Here is a 21,478-nt window from a genome sequence, read left to right on the forward strand (position 1 = left end):
TAGATTCCCTTTCCTAATGATGAAATTGGGAAAGGTTGTTCAGAGTGCTGACCTGGCAACAAAGTTAACTTGTCCTTCATGTAAATAGTAAGCAAGATGGGGAGGTTAGGTCACAGTATGAACATCTTTTTGGCTACAATATTATATAATGGCAGTTGTGGTATTACAATAGCACATCTGTAATCAGTTGGCATGCAAAGTAATGAGCAAATTTAACTGCAACAAATCACATAGAACATTTTGGGTGCAATTTGGAATATAGGCCCTACTGCTAAAGGTCTGGTAACCAGTGTTGCCCAATGGGTTCACTGCACAGTATACATCTGTCAGGTACCAAATGCACATCAAACAGAGGCTAATAACTTATCAAAACTCTTGGTGGTGAGGAAATGTAGATGCCAAAGAAAGTGCAATTTCTTTACTATATGTATCTGTAGGAGGCTGGTCTGGTGTGTAGTGGGTACCTTGGGTACTTACACCTTATATCAGACCCAGTTATCCCTTATTAGTGAAATGTAGTAGTGTTCTAGTAGCTTAGGCTGATAGAGGTAGCTATAGCAGAGCAGCTTAGGCTGAACTAGGAGACATGCAAAGCTCATGCAATACCACTTATAGTTACACAGTACTTATACACAATTAAAGACAATACTCAGTGTTACCCAAAATAAAGATATTTATTTGATTAACACAGTAACAAAAATATCTTAGAGCCAATATTCCTTCTGGAGTTAAGTATTATACACAATATATACAGTAGACACCAAAATTAGACAAGTAAATAGTCACAGAACAATGCAAACAGTAGGAAATCCTATAGAATGCAATGGGAGAAAATAGGTCTAGGGGCAACATAAACCATATACTAAGAAAGTGGAAAGCGAACCACAAATTCCTCCCTAGACAAGTGTAGTGTGTGCAGAATTTCGGGAGAGTAAGAATACAGTAAAGGTAAGTAAATGACCCCACCCCAGAGCCCAGAAAAACAGGAGTAAAGTACTGCAAGTTTCCTTAGGACACACTACACCTCATGATTGGGATTTTGCAGCAGCCAACCAAGTCTACAAAGAACAACTGCTGGATTATTGGACCTGAAGACCTGAAAAGGAAGAGGACTAAGTCCAGAAGTTGAAAGAAGGTCCAGGAAGGACAGGAGCCCCGGCCAACCCAGAAGAGGATGCAAAAGAGGAGTCCCTGGTTAGTCAAAGACTGCAGGAATGCACCCTAGGAAGATGCCAACGGGTTCCTGCATAATGCAAAAGATGTCCTACGGCGTGAAGATCGTTGCAGACGTGATTTTGTGTTGGAAGTCGCAAACAAGCATTGGCTACGACAGAAGTGCATTTTGAGTTAAAATGGCTCTGGATGGACCCAGGAGGGACCTGGGGGCACCAACTCTGTGTGTGGAGGAAGAAGGGGTTCTCAGAACTCAGCCCTCAGGATACCAGCCAGCACCCACAGGAGTCACAGGATCCAGGTTCAAAGGAGGTGCAAAATGTGGTTGATGCAGCACAACAAAAGAAGGTCCCATGCTGCCAAGATCAACTTGAGTTGAGCATCACAGGATGGAGCGCTGGGGACCTGGGCCAGGCTGCGCATGAAGGAATTTTGCAGATAGTGCACAGAGGCCTCAGGAGGTAAAGAAGATGTAGTACACAGGGGTACCGTCGCTCTCAGGGAAGGCAAGGCCTTACCACCTCCAAAGTGCATCAACAGGACCGCAGGACAGTCTATGGCAATGATGTCCACCCTCTGTGTCCTAAGGAGCACACTCGTCATTGTGAGAGGAGCCTCAGGGTACCGTTCGTCTTCTTGGAATTTGCCTGCTTGGAGCAGGGGAGTGACACCGTCACTCCACAGGAGATTTCTTTGGCCCTTCTGGTGCAGGATGAAGACAGGGAGTCCCCAGAGCATGCACACCATGGAAACTGTTGCAGTTGCTGACTTGGAGCTGAGGTTGCTGAAGAAAAGTGTCTCTTGTAGACAACTTTGTTGCAGTTACAGCGTTTCTTGGAGCAGGCTGCGGATGATCCGAGGTTAGAGGAGTCTGAAGTTGTTGCAAAGGATTCCAGAAGGAAACTTGCAAGCATAATCTGAAGAGAACCCACAGGAGAGACCCTAAATAGCTGTGAGAGGGGGATTGGCTACCTTATCAGGTATTGGCCTATCAGGAGGGGTCTCTGACATCATCTGCTGGCACTGGCCACTCAGAGCCCTCCAGAGTGCTCCCACACCTTGCAAAGCAAGGTGGCTGAAGTCTGGGACACACTGGAGGAGCTCTGGGCACCACTCCTGGGCTGGTGATGGACAGGGGAGTGGTCACTCCCCTTTCCTTTGTCCAGTTTTGCATCAGAGCAGGGGAGAAGGGGCCCCTGAACTGGTGTAGCCTGGTTTATGCAAGAAGGGCTCCATCTGTGCCCTTCAAAGCATTCCCAGAGGCTGGGGGAGGCTACCCCTCCCCAGCCTGTAACACCTTTTTCAAAAGGGAGAGGGTGTAACACCCTGCTCTAAGAGGAAATGCCTTGTTCTGCCTTCCTGGGACTGGGCTGCCCAGACCCAGGAGGACAGAACCCTGCCTGTGAGGTAGCAGCAGCTGTAGCTACAGTGTTTGATAGTACTGGGGGTCCATGGTGGAGCCTCCAGGTTGCATGGAATTGGCTCCCCAATACCAGATTTGAAAGGGGGGGTACAATTCCATGATCTTATATGGCCATTTTCGGAGTTACCATTGTGAAGCGACATATCGGTATTGTCCTATACTTAGTGCACATGTGTAATGGTGTCCCCGCACTCACAATGTCCGGAGAAATGGCCCTGAATTATGTGGGGGCACCTTTGCTAGTGCAAGGGTGCCCTCACATTTAGTAACTTTGCACCTAACCTTCAGCAAGTGAAGGTTAGACATATAGGTGACTTATAAGTTACTTAAGTGCAGTTAAAATGGCTGTGAAATAACATGTGCGTTATTTCACGCAGGCCTCAATGGCAGTCCTGTGTAAAGGTGTGTCTGAGCTCCCTATGGGTGGCAAAAGAAATGCTGCAGTCCATATGGATCTCCTGGAACCCCAATGCCCTGGGTACCTAGGTACCATATACTAAAAACCTTATAAGGGGGGTCCAGTGTGCCAATTGAAATTGGTAAATGAAATCACTGGCCTACAGTGACAAATTTAAAAGCAGAGAGAGCATAAGCACTGAGGTTCTGGTTAGCAGAACATAAGGCCATAAATTATGAGTACTGGGGTTCCTGACCAGCAGGATCCCAGTGAGACATGCAAAAACATACTGACATACATGTGAAAAATGGGGGTAATATGCTAAAGAAGATAGTACTTTCCTACAGTATCATAAACAAATCTTCGACTTTCTCCAATTTCCCACACAACAGCCGACACATTTGATACATGAAATGATTCGAAAAGGAGCCTCGAATGTAATAATCTGTGCTCCTCTCACAGGTGCACGATTAGCCCAAAAACCACCAGGTGAGCATGTGGCAGTAATCAAATTAAAGGAATGTCCACTAGGTATAATCCACATATATGAATCCCTGTATCCTTTAGTAACAGGAGTGTCTCAAGTGAAAGACAATAGCAATTACGAACCATGATAAATCCTGTATCAGCGAGTAACACGTTCTACCTGGTGTGAAAACTGTGGATAAGAGCTACACCTGGGGTAGCCTATCAGTAGTCCTAAGCCCAGAATTGGATCTAGAGTGTGCTGACTGAGCCCTAGTATTGGCACATTTGAAAGCATCAGACCCTTGAATAAGAAATGAAATCACTCCTGCTCTAATTCCTCCTTTCCTGAGCTGAAAGGCTTTAAAAATCTTACCGCCTAGGACATGAACTAATATTCCTTTTTAACAACAGAACATACGTGGATTGGAATAAATATTTACAAATTCCATTCCTGACTCTATTGTTCATTGAAACGAAGGTCTCACAGCTCTGATTGTGGATGTTATAGAATTATGCAGTTTTCACCCATAGCGTACACTGATCCTCACACTCCATTTCTCAGCAATAATTTCACAAGGTGGGTCTTATAAGGCTTGAATTGTGTCTAGCCTCTTACAAAGCACAGACTTCTACTTACCCGTGAATACCTCAAGTCAAAATCAGAGAAATTAAGTCCAATGCCAGGTGCCAAATAATGTTCTGGTAATCCTAAACTCCCTTTCATACCGGGATATTATAAAAGAGGGAATGATTTTCCAGCATTTGATTTCCTACTTGGTTTTCCATATGTTTTCTACTACCAGAGACTTATTATTGGCTGTAATTTATTGTTTAGCTGTTTGAGGATCTAGTCAAGGGTGCTGCAATCTTGTACACTTGTAGTATTATACATTCACAATATGTAGTCTTCTGTTGTCAGAGGGGTCATTTGCTTCATTACTCAAGTTCCTATCATGTCTTTTGTCATAGTCTCCACAAAACTAGTCCTGAGTCCGGGATGATGGTGTCACCACACAGTTGGACTGGCCTAAGGTGGAGAAGATGTCCATTGCCTTGACAGTGTCTTATAAGTAAATCATTTTTTAATTGAATGTTTTATTCTATAAACACAATTTCAAAATATTACATGTAGGTAGGTACTATGGAACTCCTCTCACTGCCCTCCTCATTCCTCCCTGTCATGATAATATGTTTGTTACCATAAGGTAACTATGTACATAGTATACAGATAAGCAATGTAAGGAACAGAGAAGTACATCAGCATGTCCAGAAATTAGCTTGTACATGAAAATATGTTTAAAAAAAATGCATTTTACTAGCTGATGTTTGGGCCACTGCACACTCTTTCAACACATAGAGTATGGCTATGGTGCCAAAGGTTTTAGAACATTTATTCAAACATACTTTACTTTTGGTAATTACTAGAAAATCCAAGGGTTGTTTTTCAGGATAATAGATAATAGGTTGAACTTGACTGTCAATATGGCTCATCTGTGCTAGTGAATCACATCACCTATCAAACACAAAGCACAACGTACACATTTCTAGCAAGATGTTGGAAGGTCTGCTGGTGAGAGACTGGCTGTATAGGGTGATTTGAGAAAACTTTGTTGGAGTAATGTTTTACAAATATTGAATGTTAACTAAACCACACTAAAAGTACATGTAAGGCATAATTGAATACATGTGTGATAGGATTCATTTTCAGACTACTTTTCATACTATATCAGCTAATAAATTTTACATGAATTTTAAATGACACACACTGTAACACTGAACAAATATTAAAACACAAATAATATGAAAAGCACCTTGAGATTTACTACCCTTAACTTTACTAACATTTCATAAGACAGACACCAAAGTTGCTGTGCTGTGTTGTTTGACAGGGAGAGAGCTGGACCGTGCCATTTCTACTAAGTTAAGGCACAGTGGATTTCTTCCCACACACTGACACACAACTAGGCTGGCTAGAGCCAAATACTCACCTTTTCACCAGTGTTCCATAGACTGGTTATGATATCTAGTATAGGTTTTATCCTGGAAAAGTGCCTTCCCAGTAGAGAATACTGTGTTCACACATGCTTTTTATCTTTTCCCACTTGGTAAGTGTATTGTACAGTACAAAATCTTACATTTTGGGAAAACATTTCTCCTACGTTGCACCTGCCTCAGAAAAGTGTACTGTTTGGTGCAAAGCCATGTCTACAAATGTTAGCAGATATCTCTTTCAGTCAACAACCAGGTATATACCCTTGACACGAATTCAACAAATTAACCAAGGTAGCACAAAGTGTTATTTGGATTACATTTAGAGAATTCTTTTTACACTGTAAATGTAACAGTTTTTCACGAGTTTGCAAAGGTTTTCAGCACTTTTTGTGACTTTGCACTGGCTCCAAGGCTCGATAAATCTTCACATGTATGTATACTAGGCTGGGTTTGGCAATTATCATAAGAATAGCAACTTCATGTTAACTCTATCCATTCCTTATCATTGGGTAAAGTTCTTATTTCTCTATTGTGCTGGCTTCATATTCCCTGTCTTCCTTTCTGCATATTTTGTGTGTTCCGCCCCCTTGGAACTCCGCTAGCTCCCACCCTGTGTACTTCTATATGATCCTTTATTCCATCAGACCACTTCCTGGACCCACTCCGTTGTTATCCACTTCTTCTCTCCAGCATCCCCATTTATTTATTTATTTTCTTTAATTCAGGATTTTTTTGGGAGGTCTCTACAATATATTCCTGCCAGTACTTCTGCTTTATAAAACAAATGCTCTCACCTTACTTCATTGTTATTTATTTTTTATTTACCGTTCCCTCCCAGATCCCTAAATAAATAAAAACAAAATGGTTCCTCAGTCATGACCAGCGTGTACGTCACCAGTTTTTGTTTTGTTTGTTTCTATTCATTTTGTTTTTACAAATGCTGTCCTTCGTTAAGAAAAATCCATTGAGCGAGCCAATAGGACTCAACAGCTAGACTTTTCGGCTCTGCCAGTTCTTTTTAATAAAGGTGGATGGAAGCTAAAGTTCCATAAGAGACGTTTTGACCAAAGCACAGGTAAGGCTAATGGAAGACTGTAATGTTCACACAAATATTTATTGAGCAAGCACTACCAAACTGTGTGAGTAATTACAAACGTAAAGAATATTGCATCTGTCTGTATTATAAACTTTCCATCATGTCTGCCTTTGCTTTCCAAATTTTAGCATTTTATGGCTTTGGGTATAGGAGAGGAAACTGCACGTTCATTGAATAACTAGGGTCTGATTTCAGAAGAGTGGTGCTGCACTTTTCTTGCGCCCCTTAGTGCCCCCGTAACTCCACCAGGTATGCACTAGGTGGGAGGTTTGCAGGATTAGCAAAACATTTTTTTACTCTAATACTGCAAAGCCCATTGTGGACCATTGCAAACAATGGTGTGCCTCCTTTAAACTCTGGCTCCTGATCCTTGGCCTTTATCTTGTTTGTTCTGGGAGCTCTGCAGCTGTACACTACCCAGCTGCTTTGGGCCCTGCTGCCCTGACTCTTGCTTGTGACTTCACTGCCCTTTTCCTCTCCCCTCTTCCCTACACACCTCCCTCCATTTTGGTCCTTTGTGGCACTGTCCCACCAAATCTGTCTTTAGCAGGACTAGCACCTCGTACCCTATTCTGCTTTTGGTCACCCATGCTCCCTTTGGTGGCTCCTCTATGCCTGGGATTTAGACCCACCATCCAATGATCCAAGTTTTTTTTTTTTTTTCATTTTAATGGATCCCACACTCACCATATCTGAATATTGTTATCTGTATGTCTCATGTGTTCCTGTCACATCATTCTCACCAGCTCTCCACTCTTTCACCATTCTGACCCACTGTGTCCTGGACCTCTGACATGGGATGGCAATTTTCACCTGAAATACACTTCCCTCAGTACTAGGCAGACCTGGACTGACGATGAAGGTATTCATGCCCTTGCCAAATTGGGAACAGGGTACCACTCATTGGGCATAGGCTTTGTAGTGAATCCTAGTTCGTTTTAATGGGATAACAGGAGTTAGCTTAGCCCCTGGCTCGTAGACTCGTGCCCCCGTCACCTAGTGAGTTTTAACCTACTTAACTTTCTCTGTCTTAGCCCATTTAATTATTTATTTCTTCTAAGATGGCTGCCTTGTTATTAGTTAGGCCACTTTTAAAGGGTAATATTATCAGTGTCACCGTGCCAAGGCGTCAAGATCAAGCACCAAAGACAAACATACAGTAGGTGTTCACACTGAGGGATTTTCCCTCTCTATACTTTCGAGGGATTGTTGATATTAATTGCCGTCCCAAGCATGCCTGTTATCTATTGTTTAGGAACACACCTACGTCAGGGGACCTTGTAGATCTGTATAAATACATCACACTTTAGACAGATAATGAGAGGGATTCCGACCAGAGGGCATCGCCACCATCGCTGATACAGATGCTGCAGTCGTCTTGACGCTGACCCAGTCTTCGTGTCCCTGCGGAGTCTGAGATAGAGACCTCATTCCAAGGTAACTAGGGTTGGGGGCTCCTCTCATGGACATGGCATTGGCAGATTAGGTTTAACAAACCCAGCTCTCTTTTAGGTAGGAGGTTAGGCCTTTCACATTAGGGTATTAGGGCATATTACATCTCATATATCTTTTCTACGTATTGCAAGATGGTGGGGGTGTTTGTAATAATGACTCTTGTCTTCACAATTCTGTTTCATGCATTATTCATTATCCTAATCATTGCAGCCTATGCAACTTATCGCAAATTGCAGTTATGTTAAAAAAAACGATTTAAACTCTACTGCATCTGTGTCATTGCCTGTGTTTGTGTGAGACATGGTATATCTGTGAGAAAAGGGTAATCTCCGTTTAACCACGACACTCCCTGAGATATCTTATTCTCGAGTCCAAGCGTAACGGCTGCCATAAATCACCTTTTACTATTGTGTTTCTGGTGAGGTGCTGCTGGTGACCCGGTAAGGTTTGGGCAACAGTTGTGACTTGTTGTAGGAAAGACGTAGCCTACAAACAAAAGTACTGTCATCCTTAAACCAGCAGTCTTGCTCAGAGCAAGAGTCCAAACTATGACAGCTTCATGTATGCTCTTGTTGGTAATAACTGGGACTTTTTCCTTCACCTCAACAGGATTTTCATGGAAATGGAGTCCTCATATGTGGCCTGGGAAATGATCAGAACCTAGCACATGAGTTGATCCTGGACCCAACCGGGCCTCTTGACGCGGTCCAAAATGGAAATAGAGAAATCCTGACCGATACAGGAGGGGAACATGGCCTCTTGGACATATGGTGCTTGCTTCACCCTACAAAGGACACTCCTATGTTTCAGTGATGCACTGGACCCATTCCAGACTGGATTGTTTGCCTCACTCCTCACCAACTAATACTGCAGATCATAGCTAGTGATATTTTAAAATGCTCACTGTCAGAGCATACACTGATCCGCCTCTAAGTAGTTTCAAGTTTATTAAAATAATATGTGGTTAAACAATTGCAAATATACAGCATTCATATCAAAAGACAATGATAAAAACATCACAAATAGCATTTCAACACATTGCCTTAACAGGACTTTCCACATGCATATGCTATCTTCTTGTGTGAAAAACCTGAAAATCTACGTTTGATTGAAAATAACCAAATTTGAAATCTCACAGTTCAACCTATGTGATCAATAACACAGAGAGATCATGAAACCGCTATGCTAAAGTACAACGTCGTGAGTCCTAGAGGATGTTATAACAAAGTATGTTTAGACTGCACTAGTTTTATAACATCTATGAAGGTACGAGTGTAAGCGTTTGAGGAAAGGCATGTAAATGCAAAAGTCACTCTGTCTGAGAACATGCACCCCTTTCCAAAGAGAGCTTCTTTTCTACCTTGCTTAAGAATTGCACAAAGCAGCAGTTGCATTGAGTGTCTGATGCAGTAAAACAGTCAGAACCACTTGTCTGCACGTTCGGATACACCTCTGGTTGAAAAGCAGACGTAGCATTGCTCTTCGCTCAGCTGCTAGATTCATGCATCTGCACACCAGATGAACCACATCCTCCTTGCTCTTACAACACAGCTGGCAGTCGGACCTGGGAAGGCTATGTTTCCAGGGAGGGAGGTGCAAGAGTGAAGGCAGAATTCCCAGGCTGTATTTCAAAAATTTTCTTTCATTAAGTTGGAGTATCCCATGTGAAAGCAGGCTTCTGACTTTCCTGTATTGTACCTCTGCAGCACATGTCACCCATAGGAACCTGCAACTCCTGCTGCCTTGTTCTATGTTGACCAGAGGATTTTTGTGGTCTTGTTGACCAGCTTTTTGAAGCAGGCATGGTTTACAGATGTCTCCCAATAATTCAGTAAACTGAATAGAATAACTGATTCGTTAAGGTATGCCTTAGAAGGAAAATTATTCCTATTTATCAGTTCCTTCCATAAATGCATGTTTAAAGTATTTAGTTTGGTGTTGTTAATTTTGTGCCAGCATTTGATGTGCGCTCCCCTTCTGGCAAAGGATTGCCTCTAAAGACCAAACTATAGATGTATCTGAGTTGGGGAGGTATATTTGGGAAGGCTGAAGATCATTCTGCATGATTCTCTTATCCTATCTAAAGAATCTCTGCTGCGTAGTCCCTCCCTCCCATAGGTTATTGTCAGGGTCAAATTAGCCTGCATAACCTGGAGCAGTGGAGTTAGGGTTGGCACTATGACCATCTTTTTGTGGTTTTTTTAGGGCCAATGCTAAAACATGCCCCTTCTGCAGCAGGGCCTTGGCTAATCCGTAAACCTTTGAGACTGACCAGCGCTGCTGAAAAGGCCATCTTAAAGTCTCATGTCTCCACCTACATGAAGGAAAACGTGAGCTCAGTAACCTTGGCACAAATGGTATGGGTGACGGCTAAACATAGGCAGTCTTAACAACTCCCCCATGAAGCTACCATCCAGTTCAAGGCTTGCTCATACACCGGTGACCCCTCCTTAGCCGATAGAGGATTGTTGGAAACTGCTAAAAAGAAAATAAACACCTTGTACACCTCCGATGCCAAATATATGTTGTACCGCCTTGGGGCCCACCACTACGAACAGGGTGAGAAGGCAGGTATACTATTTCCCACACAACTTGAATGGAGGAAGGTGGCAATGGCGAGTCCTGCCATTCATTCTGCCTTGTGACACCCACAGGAAATAGCACCTGAGTTTGATAAATTGTCTGACATTGTACAGGCTCCTGATGGATTCTTCTGAAACCTACATCTCCCATGTCTGAATGAGTAGTGTTACACATATTCAAGCAGAGAAATCACCAAGGACTAAACAGCCATTGTTATATCTAATCTCCTTTTTACTAAAGCCACATGGAAGGATAGTTTCCGTGGAAAATTTTACATGTGGACAAAGCAACATAGGTCACCTCTCTAACATGGCAGTGATTGTGGTCATTCCCACAATTGGTAGGGATCCATAGCTTAAGAGTAAACATATTGATGAGCATACTGGTGTCCAGCCTTAAAAAAGTCATCCCAACACTCATCCACCAAACTCAAGTATGTGTTCTGCCCAATGCTTGTCCTGCAACCACCTAAGATTTCTGAGTCACCTACTACGTCTCATTAGAGATTTGCAAAACAACACTTTCACCATGTCACTCAATGCTAAGACGACATTCAGTTAGAGAGAATGGGCCTATTTGTTACACACCCTTAGAGATGACTTTATATCCATGATCCAATGGCTTTTGTTGATAGGCATCATTTAGTTGATTGGGGAGAGTTCCTTCCTGATGCTTTCCTGAAACAGAGAGGAACATGTCATGGATGCCCCCGTCACCTCTGCTAATCTTCATGGTGATGGTGATAGAACAACTAGCAGCTGCCATCAAACAGTCTCCTGACATTGTGGGGGCCCCTATCCCAGCAGGTCCTTCTCAATTGCTTTGACATCCTCCTCATGCTCACTAGTCTTCAACAGGCTCTTATTACCCTCATGTTTCTTATCCTGGAACTGGCTGGGATACTGGAATATGAAGTGAACCGGAATAAGAGTGAGGCTTCACCCATGTTGCTACTGATGACTGTAGAGTCCATCACACCTTACCCCTTTCAACGGAATCTGAAGAGGCTCAAATACCTGAGGCTCAAATACATCTGAACAGGGATTTGGAAGACATGAAGTCCAATAATCTGGACTCGGTTATTAACAGAGCCAGAGCAGACTATGCAAAGTGGACACACATATAATTTCTCCCTTGAGTAGAATACAGGCAGTAAAGACGGTTGTGGTACCCCACTTTGCATACGGTCTCTTTCTTCCAACTGTGATCTATTGACAAATACATTGACACTCAGATTGAAGGCATCCAATATAAAAGCCCATAGACAACATGGTGGCTTTTTTGCCCATCACTGTATGGCTCTCCATCGATCCCTACTAGCTAAATTGTATTTGAACACTGTGCATAGCCCCTTGTTGTTCACCATGGAACATCATCTCACTTCTAGTAACCGTGCCTGCAGTTCCTTTACAAACACCGCCCCCTCTTTATAATGTCAGGAATCCCCAAGGTGCCTCCTGCGTTATCTGTCAGCATCCCCAGGGATTAGGGTTAAATCATATCTCTGTTCTTGGTTAAATCTTCATGTTTTAAGTAAATATAATGCGCTGTGTCACACAATTGGTTTTATCAATGCTTGTTTTACCAATGCTTGTTTGCTAATGTGAGGAGGTGTAGATATGTGCTTCTAATTGGGTGTGGTGTAGACATGTGCTTCTAATTGGGTGTGGTGACTCATCCACATGTGGGAACTCAACTGCTTTCCTGATTGGCTATTAACAGCAGAGTGGAGCATGCCTCCCTGCTTGGCTTTGTTTTGCTTCCTGATCTCAGCATCTGAGTTGGCAGTCCAGCCCCTGCTGTCATCCCCATATTCAGGACTTTTTGAGGCAATGTTTTTCTTTGTTCCTGTACCAGCTGACACCAGGCATTCCTCCAGCACTCCGGAAAAGACTGCAGCTAAGGGACTAGTATCATCCAGGGAGTTTGTTCTTTGAGCGTTGCGCTTTCCTAGAACAGCTGGTGTATTTCAGACCTCATATTTTGGCAGAGTGCTTATCTTGAAGAGACAAATGCATTTCTGAACATTCTACAATATTATTGTAGTTACTTGCCTAAATGTGCTTCAGGAAATCTGCTTGAGCTTAAGTACTACAAAAAGTGACAGTGCAATTTTAAAAGAGCATTTACGTGACTTTTCTTTCTCTAATAGCATAACTCTTGGACTTTAATTGTGTCATTCACGTCTGTGTTTCAGGTTTGAGGAATTTGCATTTGAAGGGTTTTTCACACACACAGTGAAACCAAATCAAACGGTGCCCCCCTAACTGTTTAAACCCAGAGTGGGCATTTGTATTTCTTGGATTGTTTTTGTTCTTTTTAGTTTAGCCCTATGCATGCAGGAAAGTTATACGTGATATAATTAATACCCTTGTTTGTCTTTCTTGTGCATGATAAGTGAAACCACAGTTCTAATTGTAGTTTGCAACAGTGATTCTCTGTGAAGCCAGCCCTAGTGTTGCAGTACTGATTGTTTTGGTACTCAGTTTGGGTTTTGGGAATGCAGTGTTACTAATTGAGCCAACAGTTATTATTATCCAAGAAAAGTGCTGGAGCATCCCGGTGTTCTTCTACCGCTCCCGTGCCCATATCAAAAAGAGAGATTCAGTTTCAAGGAAGTTGAGTGCACCACCTCTACTATCACTCTGTCAACTATGACCTGCCCACCGAAGATACAGGGTGCCTGGCCGGACCGGCAAGATGTGGCAGTGTTTTGTCTCTTTCTCTTCCACTCCACCTTTCCTTTTGGGACACCTGCCGGGGTTTCTGTGTCCACTAGGGAGTACCGAGAGGTGTTCCAGGAGGTCGGGGGCATACCATCGCCCCTGCAGACATTCTGCTTTTCAGGTGAGTGGCCCGTCTCGACACATAACACAGAACCCATTGTTAAGAGCAATGGTGAGATCCTGGTACCATGCCCTTGAACTGCTACAGATTTCTGCATATTTACACACTCACATGCCCATATGGAGCAACTCCGCCCTTGGTGTGGATGGACAGCCCATGTGCTAGGACAAGTGGCAAACATATGGGATCCACACATTGGAACAACTGGTCTCCCAGGAAGACCTCAAGCCCTTTCATCTATTACAAGAACATTTTCCAGTACTAGCTACTCAGATATGCAGCCACTCAGATAGGCAGATTTTTGTCATTTTGATCTTGTTTGATTTAGATAAATATTGGCTATCTTTTTTAAATGGCACGGTCTCCATTTTATGAAGTGTTTTCACTGTATTACTGTGTGTGTTGGTACAAATACTTAACACATTGCCTCTGAGATAAGCCTGATTGCTTGTGCCAAGTTACCAAGGGGCTAAGCAGGGGTTATCTTGAGTGTCTATCTCCATTGCTCTAACTAGAGTGAGGGTCCCTGCCTGGACAGAGTGTGAACTGACTGCCAACCAGAGACCCAATTTCTAACACAGCAATGTTGTTGATAGTAGCTAAGGGCAAGTTAAAATACTGAACAATTGAGAAAATCTCCTTCCAGCTTTTGGAGCTTCCTGCGATGCAGTCCACTAGCGCTTTTCTCTTCTTGGTGTCTCTTATTTGCTAGTGATAGCATCTCAGTGTAGCCTTGAGGGTAGTTCAGTCTGTGGCGTTGTGGTTGGCTCTCTATTTCTTTTTTAGCTGTTTGCAGTGTTGTTTAGTATCTTCTGTGTACCAGCTGGCCTGCTTGTTTGATCTATTATACTTGCTGGGTATGATGGGTATGATGGGTTTGAGGGAGTCAGCACCGTTTTTAACTCAGTTGTTGAAGTTATTGATGTCCTTGTTGAGGTTGTCGGTCAGGCTAGGTTGCTCTTTGCTGAGTGCTCTGAGTCAGTGTGCTTCTGTGATTTTTCTCAAGATGCTTCTTGGAATGCTTGGAATGCTGAACATGAAGGAGTGTTGACTTGAGGCATGTTGTTTTGGAAGGTGATGATTGAGCGGTTGGTTCATGTGAGTGGTGTGGTGGAGTTGTATTTGATGCTGTCATTAATGGTTTAGGTGGGGTCCAGAATGTGTTGTGCTGACTTTTGCTTCTTGAATGAGCTGGATGAATCTGATGTTCCTCATGATTTTCAGAAGTGCTGTGGCGCAAGGCTCGTTTGATTCTTTAAGGTGAAAATTGAGGTCACTGAGGGAATGTAGTCTATGGAGTCAATAGTAAGCAGAGCAATGAAGTTGCTGATGAGGTTGGTAAAGATGGTTGTGGTCCAGGTGGTCGGTAGTTGAGGGTTCCATTCAGGGGGTAAGATTTTCAGAGATTTGCAACATGAAGTGCAAGTGTTCCATGAATGGGGTGCTGTTGTGTGTGGATGCTGTGCATTTGATAGATTCTTTATAGATGTTAGTGAGGCTTCCTCCTGGCATGTGAAGGAGATCCTGTTGAGCTATCTTGTAGGTGTAGCCTGCTGGGATTGTCATGGTGGTGTCAGGAGCCGATAAGTGGTTGAACCAGGTCTCTGTGATAAAGAGGTTGTCAGGTGCGTCGCTACTTAGCAGGTCACATATGTTTGTTTGCTGAGTGATGGTGTGTTGAGAAGCATGCACATGAGTGAATGTTGATGGATGGGTATGCTTTGGTGTGTGTTGTAGGGTGGTGGTGTAGGCATTGTTGGTACTTGGTTATTGGAGGGTGTTTTGAGGGTGTTGTTAGTATTTGCATAGGGGGTGGGGGATGGCTTCTGGAGAACTTGTACTGGGTGCAAATAAAAAATCCTACCATGGTGTGAGGTGTTGTACAACAGCAGTTGGAAGAATGGTGTTGCAGGTCCAGCATTTGAAGGACTACTGCGGAGTATCGCTGGGCAGTGATTGAACCAGGGTACCTGGAGCTCGGAGCAGTCCAGGTGCGGATATATGTAGACAGGCTCACATTTGGTGTACTGTTGGCATGCCAGCAGTGCACCAGCTGCACACATCCACTGCACACTCATGTTGCAGCTATCATTAAGTAGGTCTTCAGAGGGGGAAGGAATGCAGGGTGAGATGATGTAATTTTCTGTGCTAATGGGTTATGGGAAATGGAGTCCTCTTGCTTGGCTTCTTCTTTTAAAGACAGTTTTTAGCTGAAAAACCTGTAAGGTGGATGACGGGAAATTCAATGATGTCACTTCCTGTGTAGACAGATGATGAGAGAGCTAGTGACATCATGTGCTGTGCTGATAGGTGATGAGAAATGAAGTCCTCTTGCATGACCTCTTACTCTAAAGGCTGTTTTTGTGATACAAATGTATAATGAACATTCACAATTTGGCAGCATTATTAAGGCTTACCAGTTTTGACATCAGGTTGCTTGTCTAATGCAAACCTGACACTAAGGGGTCAATTACGACTTCAGCGGACAGTTTACACTGTCCGCCGAAGACAAACCGTCATAATGCCACCAGTGCGACTGCCTTCCCATAGGCCCCATTGCGTGTTTCCCACTGGATCAGCGGGAAATGGCCTATAGCATTGTGGCCAACTCATAATAGAGCAGGCGGAAATGCTGTAATGCATAGGGTGCAACAGCACCGGTCACAATGCTCACTGTCTGCATAGCAGACAATGAACATCGTGACAGGGCTGGCCAGTGCGGCCCCCTGCACACTGCCTCTGCCATTCATCAAATGGTGGTGCCACAGCCATGAAACCACTGGCGGAGAGGGGAGTCCTAATCACCAGTGCAGCGCTGCTTACAGCACAGCGGTGGTGGATTAAAATCACCGGCACCACCACACCCGGTCGGCCCAATGAAAAGTGGCAGTGCTGGCAGTCCAACCATTACACGACCACCACAGTCATAATGTGCAGTCAGACCATCGCCAAAGTGGTTGGACCACCGTTTTCGCGGCAGTCAGAACACCACCACGTCTCTAGTGGTCTGAAGACCGCCAGGGTCGTAATCAGGCCCTAAGTCTTCAAAGAGAATTTATAATCCATTGCTAATCGTGATTTACCCTAAAGTAAAATAAAATTGTGCTTTCTTGCATTACTTTGCAGAAGGGGCAGCCCTTGAGTAGGTATTGGGTGTTCTCATGCAACCACACATGGGTTTTGATGCAAATTCCTATCTACAAAAATTGTAAAAATGGATTAGCACCAAAATACTGACCCTCCCTGGGGCAGGAGTATCAAGCAGAAATGTTTTCATTCATACTAATTTTTCCACCTTTGCCTGTGTGTTGCATTTTACAGCACACATGCAAAGTGGAAAAAGTCTTAATGCATTGTTTTTATACTGAAAGGTTCCCCTTCAAGTACAAAATCCTTCTTCAGAGAAATAAGACACTATGGAGCAAGCTTCTCTGTGTCGGCACGATGATGCTTAAAGTGTGCCAGAGCAGTCAAAGAACAGAACAGTGCCACATTGCAGTAGATATGGTTCTATTCTGCTCTCTCCTGTTCATGCAATGCTGCCCAGCAACTTTACTTACTGCCCTGCTTTGCATCACTTCTATGTCCATCTGGGCCCTGGGATCCAGCTGATATCCTATGCCACTGCATTCTGACCCATTACAAGGTGGGAGGCAACTGATAGAGAAGGCACTCAATTACAGCAACAAGAAGTATGAGAGATCTAAAGAGAACAACAGAGGGGGAGCAAATTGAGGGAAGCATAAAATATGACAGGTAACAAATACGAGCTGGTATGAAAAACAGGTGCCCCAACAATACAAATCATGTTGTCAGGCAAAGACAGTGTGTCATGAATGGTCTTATGTGTGATTATGTTTTGATACCAGTAACCTAGAAGTGACACAAACTTAGGAACTGTCTCGCAGTAGTGGTCTAGCATCCCAAAATTCTTCAGTTTCCACAGACACAGTCTCCAAACACCATAAACCTTGAATGTGTGTCTGCCCCAGCCTTAATTCTGCCAGATGCTGGCAGAGGCATCAAGAACCAAATATATATTTTATGGAATTATTGTTCTATCTGACATACAGCTTTATACAGATAACTAGGCACTCTCAAACCTCTGAAGCAGAACATTTAATGATTTGATGTGATATCAAATAATCATATAAACACAATGAGACTGATTTGATCAAACTAGGTTTGTCCTAGGTGAAAGTCCCAGAGACTTGGAAAGATATTTAAAGGTGAACATTTAGGAGGAGAAATGCATTATGCAGATCACATATCCATTAAAGGAAAATGTGCATTGGTGTATGTTGGTAATAAGGGGTAAGGGGAGTTATTTCGTAGAAAGATTAAGACATCATTTTCAGAATTTAACCAGAGTTTCCAGCCTACAAAATTCCTGCCTTCACATTATCCTTCAAAGTTTCACCTGGCTGAAAAGGAGAACGATTCAAGCTATCTAAAAAAGGAACAAATAGTTTTAGAAGTGAAAACTCTTGAAAGTTTATGTCACACATATTGCTTTGTTTAAATTCTACATATACTGTCAGAATTCAGGACACACTTGAAAGGTCTATGGAGGTTTGAAGTAGACAATGACAAATACAAGACCCTATGTGGGTCAGCCTTTCACTGTGAATTGTTTCTTCATGTGCAAACATTTCTTCCAAGAGTGTACTTTGATACAGTGATATTACCCACAAATTATTAATTCTTTGAACAAAAAAATTGGGGTGAAATTTGTTAATATTTTGCATAGCTTTGTATCACCCCATGGGGCGCAAGAGTAACGTGAAATCTAAGAGAGATTAAATAGGCCATGCATGGCCCTGGGTGGCTTGATAAATTTGGAGTAATGCACCTTGCATTACTCTGCCCTAGAGACATGTTTATTGTGAAGAATCGGTGTCCCCAAGCTTCCACCCATATATTTTGGTACATTACTAGATTGACCATTTGTGGGAGACCTGGTAATCCCCGGGAGAGGCGTAACAAGGAGCAATATGTTTATTTCTTCTCATTTTTAACTCTTTTTATGTGTGCTGCATTCTGAAGTACACATAGAAAGAGCACAAATCCTCTCACAATTGTTTTTGAGGAAGGTGTCCCTTCCTGCTCAACAACAATGCTGCATGCAAAGCAGGCACTCATGCACCATGGCACCAGCGCAAGGGGAAGCAGGAATGGATGTATTCCTTTAAATACGCCACATTCCTCCCCTTAATCTGTCACACATTGCAGCACAGCAAGATGACTTGCTGCTCTGCACTGTGTGACTATCCACATAAATATGCCCCCGGTTGGCATTACTGAGTTGGATTTCAGTTTGGTGAAGGCTGGAGCAGCAGCTAAATCAGTGAATTTTAAGGGATGAATCGTCCCTTGAAAATGCACATAAAATTCCCTAGTTAAAGTTTGTAAAAACTTAATTTTCCTCTCTGGGCTGCCTAGAAGTGTTTGTGTGACCTGAGCTGATAATGGAGGCAGATCAGACCTGGGTGCAGAAGGCATTTACGTCAGCACATCAACTCAACATAGAGGGGGTGGAACCTTATGTCTGAGCCAGTTACCTGTTAAAAATAGACCAGCTGATGGAACCTTACCTTATTAGGGTCAGTATACCTGTTAGAAATAGTCTCTAGTTGGCAGTCAGTTTGCACTCTGTGTAAATAGGGACCCTCACTCTAGTGAGAGTAATGGAGTCACAAAACTGAGCTAACCCCTGCTCACCCCTTTGGAATCTTGGTACAAGCAGTCATGCTTATCTCAGAAGCAATGTGTAAAGTATTTGTACACATACACACACACACACACACACACACACACAGACACACAGTGTAAGACAGTGAACACACCACAAAAGTACTCAACACCATTTAAGAAAAATAGCCAATATTTATCTGAGTAAAATAAGACTAAATGACAAAAAAACAACATACACAAGCAAAGATATGAGTTTTCAATAATTAAACTTCAATATAGTGCTTTGAAACACAATAACTCCAACTGGGGCTATCAGGACATATTGGCGGTGTCGCTCGCAGCAATTCAATGCCACTCGTGAGAGAAGGCAGCTCTGGTCATAGAGTTGCATAGACCCCCAGGTACATTAACTTTGGTGAACAAGGAAATAAACTGGTGAAAGGAGTTGGGGAGGTGAAGTATCACTGTGTGCAGTGCAAAGTCAGTTCTTTACTTCCACCGGGGATGTGTGGCATTGGTTCCTTACTGCAGGGGAGGTGAAACATTGGTTTCTTACGGTTGCAGGGAAGGTGATGTGGCATTGTGCTAATGGATTGCTTCCTTATGATCCAACGGGGTTGATGAATCTGTCAGGTCAAAATGCGATAGGCACCCTCTCAGGGTCGCAGCTACACCACAGATACACAGGGGCTGTGGTGGAATCGAGTGTCAAGGACATCGGTGACATGGCATTCGGGACTCACAATATCATGGAACTTCAACGGTGCTGGTGCAGCATCAGGCTTGCGGTGTCAGTCACAGCTGTATCACTTCAGTGGGAAACACAGCCTCGGGTGCAAGTTGCGGCACAAAGTCAGGCAGCTGTGCTGGTACTGGAGTCGTCTGGAGTCAGTATGTCTGGTTTCTTCCTAATTTACACCAGAACTCACTTCCAAGGGCCAAGATTGGCAATGATGGATTTGGCATCATGTGACAAGTAAAGACTCTCAGCCAGAGAACCCACGTGCTGGCAGATGAAGTCTGTCTCTTAGACTTCTTAACAGGCGTCAAGCTCAGGCCAAGGTCATGAGCAAAATTCCCAAGCAGGATACAGCAAAGTCCAGTCTTTGTCCTCTCCAAAGCAGAAGCAGCAAATGGAGGCCAACTCAGCAAAGCACACAAAGCCACATGGTACTGTGGTAGAGTATCCTCTTAATCCAGAATTGTTCTAAAAGTCTGGGGTTTTGAGTCCAATACTTATGTTCCATTTTGCCTTTGAAATAGGGAAACTTCAAAGGAAAGTCTTTGTAGTGCACACAACCCTGCCTTTCCTGCGAGTCTCAAAAACTCTGTAGGGAGTTGGAGACTGTATTGTTTAAGGGCAGGCACCTCTCCTATTCGGGTGCACATGTCAGCTCCTCCTACCACTCTAGCCGAGGAAGACCCATCAGGGTATGCAGGACACATCAGCTCCCTATGTGTGTCTGTCTAGAGTGAATTCATAAACAGCCCAACTGTCAGTCTGACCTAGACATGTATTCAGCAGCCAGACAGAGGCACAGAATGGATAAGCAAAAAAATGCTGACTTTCTAAAAGTGGCATTTTCAATCTGACAATCTAAAAACCAACTTTACCAAAATATGTTTTTTTGTTTTTTAATTGTGAGTTAAGAGACCCCTAACTTCATATCTCTGTATGCATCCCTTAGGAAACTGCACTTAAAAGATATTTCAAGCCAGCCCCCATGTTATTTTATAGGAGAGATAGGCCTTGAAATACTGAAATCACATTTATCAGTGCATGTAAAACACACTAGTAGGTGTCCTACCTTTCAGATGCACTGCACCCTGCTCATGGGGCTGTCTTGGGCCTACCTTAGGAGTGATTTACATGTGGTAAAAGGGAAGGTTTGGGCCTGGCATGTGGGTACACTGGCCAGGTTGAACTGGCAGTTCAAAACTGCACACACAGACACTGCAGTGGCACATCTGAGACATGTTTGCAGAGCTACTCTTGTGGGTGGCACAATGAGTGCCGCAGGCCCACACTTAGCATTTAATTTACAGGCCTTGGGCACACATAATGAAATTTACTAGGGGCTTACCAGTAAACCAAATATGATAATCAGGGATATCCAATTATAATCACAAATTACAAAAGGAGCACTTGCACTTTATAACTGGTCAGCAGTGGTAAAGTGCTGAGAGCACTGAAACCATCAAAATTGGGGTGAGATTTATTAATATTTTGCATAGCTTTGTATCACCCCATGGGGTGCAAGAGTAACGTGAAATCTAAGAGAGATTAAATAGGCCATGCATGGCCCTGGGTGGCTTGATAAATGTGGAGTAATGCAAGACAGGTCAAGTC

The sequence above is a fragment of the Pleurodeles waltl genome, chromosome 7 (assembly GCF_031143425.1).
Source record: "Pleurodeles waltl isolate 20211129_DDA chromosome 7, aPleWal1.hap1.20221129, whole genome shotgun sequence".
Lineage (NCBI taxonomy): Eukaryota > Metazoa > Chordata > Amphibia > Caudata > Salamandridae > Pleurodeles > Pleurodeles waltl.